Below are 9,855 nucleotides of genomic sequence, written 5' to 3'. Positions count from 1 at the left end.
TTGTGAAATAGTTCATCTCTTTAAAATTTGATATAGTATCTCACTAAAATTTGATATACTTTATCTCTCTAAAATTTAAAATTTAAGATACTTTCTCACTCTAAAACTTAAATTTTGAGATAGTTTCTATCTAATTTTTATTGAGATAGTTTATCTCTCTAAAAATTTCATGTACTTTTTCTATCTAAAATTTGATGTCGTTTCTCTCTCTAAAAAGCGAGATAATTCTCTCTCTAATTTTTGTTGTCAGTTTCGCTTTCTAGAATTTATAATAATTTCTCTCTAAAAGTTTAAGAATACTTTCTCTCTCTACAATTTTAAGAATACTTTCTCATTTTAAAATTTAATATTTGATATAGTTTCTCTCTTTAAAAATTAAAATATGAGATTGTTTTTCTCTTAAAAAAATTGCATATACTTTCTCTCTCTAAACTATGATAGTTTCTCTCTAAAACTTAAAATTTGATATAGTTTCTCTCTCTAAAATTTTGAGTTAGTTTATCTCTCTAAATTTTTTTGACATTTTTCTCTCTAAAATTTTATCATACTTTCTTTCTCTAAAATTTTAACATACTTTCTCTCGCTAAAAGTTAAAATTTGATATAGTTTCTCTCTCTAAAATTTTGAGATAGCTCACCTCTTTAAAAAAAATTGATACTTTCTCTCTCTAAAATTTTAATATACTTTCTCTCTCTAAAATTTTAACATACTTCCTCTCTCTAAAATTGAACATGCTTTCTCTCTCTAAAAGGTAAAAGTTGAGATAGTTTCTCTCTTTAAAAAATTTTGGTACTCTCTCTCTAAAATTTTCATACCTACCAAATGCTCCTATGTTTCTGGTCGAGGGAGCCAGTGAGCCATGGACTTTGGAAATGTAAAAAAGAAAACAGGTTTTGGTGAAGAAATAAAATCATGGAAAAGTAAGTCTTATTTCGATGATTTTGATTTTTCTGATTTTAAGTATCCTAGTCATTAAGTAATCCAAACGTTGGATTTTGGCAAAATCCAAAATATTAGAAATCCATGTACCCAACACAGGCCCTAAAAGAGCTTATTTTGATGCTCAAATGTCATCAAATTCATTATCTCGACTTCAAGGTGCATGGACATGATAAAATAAATAAATTTCAAATTTTAGAAACAATTCATCTTGTAATGCATTTTTGAACCATCAATTTTCAAGTTTTTCGCAAGAACATATAATGTTTTGCCGAAATAAAATGTGTTTGGTATTCTCTCTCTCCATGCTAGAAGTACTGGCAACGTCCCAAAGGGCCCGGCCTTAGAGAAACAAACTTTCATGCTGAACAGGTGGTCTTTATTACCAGGTGGAGTTCTCCTCGCAACTGTACGGCAAACAAAAAGTATGAACTTTTTGGCTCCTGTCCTCTGAAAGTAACCATATGGGCTATACGCATATTGATCACATTTATAATGCCGAACAAAAGTATCTCCAAAAATAAAAAAATGGACCTAGAATATCTCTTTATAATAATATTATTATCAATATATATAGTAACATGTGTAAGAATGAATTATAGTGTTTGTGCAGTAAGTATAATATTTAGTCAAATATTACAATTCTTTTTGTTATGTATATTATAATAGGGAAAAGTCTTTCCAACGCCTATAGGTGAAAATAAATAGCGATTTTATTTACCCTCATCATCGTCCAAATTTTATTGTGCAGTCACGATTGTCCGGTAATATTTTTTTTATTATTATTTTTTCTACAAATCGGAATTTTTTGAAATTTGGAGGGTATGTACATCTTACTGAAGCGCATCTAATAAAAATATAAAAAAAATTATATGTAAAAACTAATTGACCAAAATACACCCAAAACTTTTCGGAGGTATTTTGGTTCTTGTAAATTATTTTTTTTTATATTTTTTAAAGATTTTAGGATAGACGAAATCACTGTTCATTTTCGCCTATAGGCGTTGCGTAGTGTTTTCCTTATAATGGCTATGAATAATAATTAATAAAATTAAAATGATTAATTATCATCATGTTAAGTATTATTGATAAATTTTTTTAATTGATATAAAATATATAAATTTTGTAAAAAGTTTTATTTGTTATCAATAAATTTAAGTAATTATAATTAATGATAATACGATGAAATTATCGTAATCTCTACTAATGAAATTATAATAAATACTTATGGGTGTGGTTTGTATAGAGCCAAGGCTCTAAACAATCAAAGTAAAGTGTAACTTCAAATAGTGTCAAGAAATGTGGTTTCAATACTGAAAATACTTGTGATAGCCTTAAAATATATTTTTATCTTTAATTATAAAATTGAAAGCTTCAAAAATAGTGTAGATCGAGTATATCTATGAAAACTTGAAAATCTTCAAAAATGCGTTACAAGATGGTACTATTTCAAAAACTTGAAATCCATTTTTTTCTAATGTCGAAGCATCTTGATGTAGAGATGATCAATTTAAGGATATTTGGATATTAAAACAACCTCTTCTAGTGAAATTTTTATGGTAGGCTCTAATGTGATTGGTTAGAGTCTCGGCTTTTATATAAACTTTTCCTATTATATAATAATAATAATTTTTTAAATAAATAGTAATTATTATAAAGTTTTAATAACTTTAAACTTATGCAGATTAATATCTATAATCATGTCAATTATTGGCATATTGATATCAATAATCTAATAATCGTTGCTAATAATCATTGGCTTTGAAATAACGCTAGGCCGTGGTTTTTTTTTTTTTTTTTATTTAAATATCTTAAATTGTATTTGCACATATATTTTTTGAAGTCCCTCAATTTCATTAGTTGACATATTTTGTTGTGCTTTGGTTTTTTCTCGACAGCGTAAAAAGATATCGACCTGTGTGCTGATGTCGGATTTGGACACACTGCATCGTATATGGATACTAAAAGATTCATCATGATGGATATGACACCTTCATATATTGTTGAATCGTTAAAATGCCTTCATTTGAAATTTTCATATATTTATATAAAGGGAAAAGTTTATATAAAGCTAAGGCTGTAAACAACCAAAAATTTCATTAGAAGAGGTTGTTTTGATGCCCAAATATCTTAAAATTGATCATCTCAACATCAAGATGCATGGATATGAGAAAAACATGTAGAAATAGCGTATTTTGGAACGTATTTTTGGACCGTCAATTTTCAAGATTTTCAAGTTTTCATAGATCTGTTGATCTGCACTATTTTTTAAGCTTTAAGATGAGTTTGGATGTACCCAAAATTGCAATATTTTTCAATGACAAGAAAAAAAGATTGAGATAGGCACTCGAACTGTTTGGATAACCCCATCAACATTTATTTCTCAACAAAATAGATAATGACACTAAGCCAAATGTGCCAAAAAATTTGAGCTGAAAAAATTTGAATTTGACTAAATTTTGTTTGGCTCGTAATTTTTTTAGGTTCTCTCTTCGCATTTTTCCGCAAACTTTCGTTTCTCTTTTGGCCTTTCCTTTTTTCCCCCAAACTTTCGCTTCTCTCTTCGCCTTTACACCATCTCATTGCTATTTCTTTTCTCATCCTCAACTACAAATCCTAACATCCCATCGAATTTTTTTCTCTCTAAAAAATGAACATTTTTTTTCCGTCTTTCTCTTTCTAGAAAGCCCCTAATTTCACTGAGCTCTTCCTATCATCCTTTCCATCTTTCTCTCTAGAAAGCCCGTAATTTTATAGAGCTCTCCCTAGAATCCTTTCATCTTTCTCTCTATAAAGCCTCTAATTTCATAGAGCTCTCTCTAGCATTTCGACAATTGCTGGATAGTAATTCCTTTTCAATTCAAACTTTTGCTCGATATCTCTAAGAGCCTTTATTCTCTCTCTAAATTTAATGGAATGGTTTTTTAAGTATACGGAGCGAGATGTTTTACAACTTCAAAATACCTACAGAGCAAACTTCTTTTGCCCAAACCTCAAAACATTTGCAAACAAAGCCTCTTTTGGCCATCCATTACTCTCTTTCTAATAATAATATTCAATTTATCACTGCTCCTCTATCTAATAATAATATTCAACTTCTTACTGCTCTTTTGTTTAATAATAATATTGAATTTCTCCTTGCTCCTGCTTTCTGGTTCTTCGCATTCTCTTTGTCTCCCATATTTGTAGGAATAAACTGCAAATCTAGATAAATGAATCAATATAATTAAAGTATAGAATCAATATAATTAAATTATAGAATTGTATAAATCGGATTTGAAATTTCTTATGGATTAATTGCAACTCATCCAAACAGACATATCTGGCAAATAAAATTATCTTCTTATATTTTAAGAGACATCCAAACAGTCTACCAACATAATAAAATAAAACGATAACGTTTCTCAATTGAGGATAAAAAAATTACATTTTTTTTTCAATATGAATATTTTTTTCTTTTGACATCCAAACTGGCCCTTAAATTTTTTAAGGAAAGATGAAAATATATTTTAAAGCTATCACAAAAAATTTCAATATTGAAATCACATTATTCCATACTATTTGAAGGTAGGCTGTAATTTGCTTGTTTAAAGCCTAGGCTCTATATAAACCACACCCATAAATAAAAGCTGATTCATAAATCAAAAAAATTAGATGAGTAATGACACTATGAGACGCCTCCACACTTATGTGAGTAGGACCCAAAATGATTATCATTAAATTTTGATACATTCTGTAAAAAAGTTATCATTGGTGTTGGATTTAGGTGAATGGGTTAATCGATAACTTTTTTAAAAATCCGTGTCAAAATATAATGATGATCTTTTGAAACCCTATTCACATGTGTGTGGTATTATTATTCAAATTAGATATGTAAATCCAAAATATGGAATACATGTCTATATTCTAGACATATGTCTAAAATTTAGGTATACGTAGCAAACTTTGGATGCACGTTTCTCATTTTGAAAAAATATGTGCCCAAATTTGGACACGTATACTACATGTGTATCCTCTCATTGATACGCTAACGACAAGTTTTTAAGCGTTAAATTTGTTTCCGGCATGTTGAAGCTCTCCATGTCCCTGATGTGAATACATGCGCAACAGACGCAAGAAACCTGTTTTCAAATTACATCGTTGCAAAAACCAGACAAGAAGTATATCACCCTTTTTTTATTCATGAATCACCAATGACATAGGATTTTCCTCTTAGTTTTTCTTTTTGTTGTGGTTAGATTTTTTAAAATCAGATGGTTTACATCAGCATGAATATATATATATATATATATATATATATATATATATATATATATTGTTTTCTATTGCCATTTACAAAAGTATGATTAGTTATACGGTAGGAAAAAGATTTTGTAGGCTCATGTGCGTACTGCTACAGTAAATGCTTAACAGCTCGAATTGAATCTGGACCGATCTGATGGTTACGATTTCATTTCGTATTTTAATTTTAACTTTTTTTAAAAAAATTTAAATCACTTGAAATTTTAAGCATGTGTTCTTTAAAAATAGGCGAATCTAATAAAAATATCAAAACAATATTTTACATGAAATAAATTGATCAAAATACCCTCTAAAAGTTCCAAGGGTATTTTGATTAATTTACTTTTTACGAATTATTTTTGTGATGTTTTTATTAGGTGCGCCTTGATGAGAAGAACAAACGCTTAAAATTTCAAGTGATTTAATTTGTAAAAAAAAATTAATTAAAATAAAAAATAAGGTTGTGGCCGTCAAATCGGCCCAGATTCAATCTGGGCTGTTGGACGTATTCTTACAGGTACACCCATCGGCGTACCGTAGCATCTTATATATATATATATATATATATATATATATATATATCCTTGTATTGCTTTATGTTGCCATTTACAAAATATAATTATTTAGTAAAATATTACAATTATAGACTTCATATTTTTAATAATAGTTGTACATAGTTTTGTTATAAATACTATAGTAGCTATTAATTATAATTATTAGAATCAAAATGAGTAATTATCATCATGTTAATTATTATTGACTAATTTTATTAATTGATATAAAATTTGCAAATTTTTATTTATTATCATTAAATTTATATAATTATAATTAATTGATACTATGATGTAATTATCATAGTCTCCACTAATGAAATTATAAAAAATAATTATAAAATGATAATAATAAAGTTTTAAATAAATAGTAAATGTTATAAAGTTTTAATAACTTTAAATATATGCATATTAATATATATAATCATGTTAATTATTATGAATAATAGTTATAGTTATTTTTCATTATGAATAATATAATAGCTATAAGTTATAATTAATTGAATCAAAATGATTAATTATCATCATGTTAATCATTAATGATAGATATTATTAATTGATATAAATATATAAATATATAAAATTTTAAAAATTTATTTATTATCCATAAAATTATGTAATTATAATTATTTGATACTACATCATAATTATCATAATCTTCACTAATGAAGTTTTCATAAATAATTATATAATGATAATGAAATTTTTTTAAATAAATATTAAATTTTATAAAGTTTTAATAACTTTCAATTTATGTATATTCCTTTGATTAATTATACGACATATATTAATTATATATAATTCGTTTGTCACTCATAAATGATGCTAATACATTAATTTATGTAACTTTCATTATACCATTGTAATTAATTGTTACTATCAAATTAATATTCTACTAATCAATTAATTAAAGGGTGTGGTTTCTATAAAGTTGCAACCTTGAACAATCCAATTAAGGCGTACCTCCAAAATTTATCATAATATGTAATTTTGATGGAAAAATTCTAAGAATTATCTCAAATTATTTTTCGTGTCTAATTATAAAATTTTAAACTCCAAAAATGGTTAGATCTATAAACATATGAAAATCTTGAAAATGGACCGTTTGGATAATATATTGCAAGATGCACTATTTCTGGGACTGAATTTTTTCTTTTTTTTTCCATATTCATATATCTCGATGTCGAGATGATCTTTTTTTTTCCATATTCATACATCTCGATGTCGAGATGATCTTTTTTTTTCCATATTCATACATCTCGATGTCGAGATGATGAATTAGAAGTTTTTTCAACATTAAAACAACCTTTTCTTATGGATTTTTTAGGTGCATATGTAATTCTACATTTTAATGTTGCAACCTTATATAAACTTTTCCTTAATTAAAATATATAATTGTCATTATTGTATACAACACTATATTTATGAACATAAATACAACAATTAGAACCAAATGATATTTATTTCTGAATCAAACAATAATTAAAATTTATGAATTTAATAAATAAAAATGTAATTAGGTTAAATTACAAACGACACAAAGTAATGTAGTACCTAGCTACAACAAATAAAAGAAACTCAGTTTTTTACCTAACATTTTAAAATGATGTTTAAAATTTGACACCATTCACAAATCTATGATTAAATGAAATATTGGCCGTAATCACAATCTGACAAAAAAACATGTCCAAATTAGAACAACACAAAATAAGATAGAAAAAACACACATAAGCATACACACAGTGACTCTAAAGGGAAAGGAGAGAGATATCGTGAGAAAAAATTGAGATAAAAAAAGAGATGGCACGTTGAGAGAGAGAGATGAAGAGAGTGTGGAGAATGAGAGAGAGTGAAAGGAGGAGAGGGAGAGAGACTTAAGGAGAAATAAAGAAAAAGATATTTAAGGAGAGAGGGATGAGTGAGAGTGAAGAAAGAAATCAGAAGAAAGAAATTACGATAGATATTTAATTTAATGGGAGAGATTGTTTGAGATACTTAAGGATGTAGAAACCTTTAGCTTTGAAATTTCTGAAAAGAGAGATAACACTTGATCTGCTTTTTAGAAAGACAAAGAATAGGGAGATGGACACGTGCCACTAAAATAATCATCAAGTGCTAACCAATTATGCACAGGCTCTTTTTCTAATTTCTCGCTTATAAATAGCAATTTAAGGAGGTGAGAACTTTTAGCTTTGAAACTTTTGAGAAAAGAGACAAGGTAAGGTGCATCATAATAATCCTAAAATTTCAAAAAAAAAAAAAAGAAGAAGAAACTTTTAAATAAGTGATGGTTCATATGCGTATGATGGTCCTTAGGGACCATCACTACTTTCAAAAGCTTTTGCTCTTTGCCACGTCCTTTAGTGGACGTGGTTTTCACGTATTAAAAGCGGACTTTTACGAGACACCTCATACATGAGGTGCAGGCATTTCAAAAAAAATTAAATAGGACGAAAGGTAAGACGTCGACTAACAACTCCTTTCTCGCTCTCCCTCTTACAAATACAATAAGCTTCCCTTTCTAGCCGAATTTTTATCGGAAGCTCATTCTCAAATATTTTAGGTAAGTGACTTCATTATCTTGAAAAAAATAATCCGTTTTTTATAAAAATGAAATGAAATAATTACTTCAGCTTATTATCATGAATTTTAGGCGTGATAAATTTTATGCGCAAGCGACCTCATTATTTTGAAAAAATAGTCTTTTTAATAAAAATTATGATATTTTATCTATGTTAGAAATCTTAAATGCTGTAAATTCTTAGAAAAACAAATTTATTTATTTTTCTTGTCTATTGTTAGAAATTTTAAATACTGTAAAATTATTAAAAATAAATGCGATATTTCTGCTTCTATTAAAATTGTGAGATTTCTTTTTACTGTTTTTGAATATTTAGTCATGATAAATTTCATGTGCAAATGACTGCCTTATTATTTGAAAACTGATATTTTTGCAATTGATTATAGCATTGTCTGTGAAATGTTTATTTGCGAATTGACATCCTATAAATTGTGATAATTCCGTATTCTTGAATTTCTATAAGAGTTTTTTTTTATACATATTAGATTGGCAATTATGCTAAAATGTCTTTACGAACTGCTAACTTTCTAAATTTGAGCCCAAAATATTTGATTGGTTATTTTTGAAGTGTTATTGAAAGTGCTTGTTATTATGGTTTCAGTGAAATTTATATTAATAATTCCAATGATATGTTGAGTACATGATATTGCTGCTTTCGAATGTTTAAAGAGATCTAGAAATACTTTAAGTATGCAAGTGGACTCATCCGATTCGCTGGTGAGGTATAAGTGGACCTATCCGGTACCCCGGTAGGGATTAAGTGGACTCATCCGGTATGCCGGTGAGGTACAAGTGGACCTGGAGGGATTAAGTGGACCTATCTAGGACGCCGATAGGGATTAAGTGGACCCATCAGGACGCTGATGGGGTATATAGGTGACCTACTTGGGACGCCAGTAGGGTAAATTGTGAAATCCTTTGAATTATGCGTTGCTGTTAAAATGATATATGCATTTCTATTATTCGGATTATACTTAATTATGCATTTTTGAAAGTGAAACTGTTAATGCATTTATGTTAATAGATCTCCTTTTTCAAATATTGATAACTTTCAACCATGATTAGTTTTAGGATTATGATGATCACTTACTGAGTAGCCAAACTCATCAAATTATGGTAGACATTTTTTTCAGGCTAACTACGGTTTCCTTTTGAGTGCTCGCCACGATCAACTCTGGAAGATATTGTAGTTGTGCTTAAACTTTCGTTTGTTACCTTGTAAGAATTCGCCACTGTAAATTTGTCCTATCAAGAAATATATATATGTTTTGACTGTCACATCTCAGGAATATCAGTTTTGTAAATTCTTGGGGTGTGATAATTATGGTATCAGAGCGATAGGTTCAAGAGTCTTAAGAAATTTAAAAAGAATGTACTTAAAATCACATTTATTGTGTGTACAGACTGGGACGAAGTCAAGATCCAGAATAGCTGAAGCTAATATGGAAGGAATTCACAGAGCCTTGGAAAATATGGTTGCTTTAATGCAACATCAGATGGAAA

Source organism: Amborella trichopoda, chromosome 1, assembly GCF_054954075.1.
Source record: "Amborella trichopoda isolate Santa Cruz 75 chromosome 1, AtrichopodaSantaCruz75HAP2 v2.0, whole genome shotgun sequence".
Classification (NCBI taxonomy): Eukaryota; Viridiplantae; Streptophyta; class Magnoliopsida; order Amborellales; family Amborellaceae; genus Amborella; species Amborella trichopoda.
The sequence above is the reverse complement of the archived record's forward strand: the minus strand, read 5'-3'. Positions refer to the sequence as shown.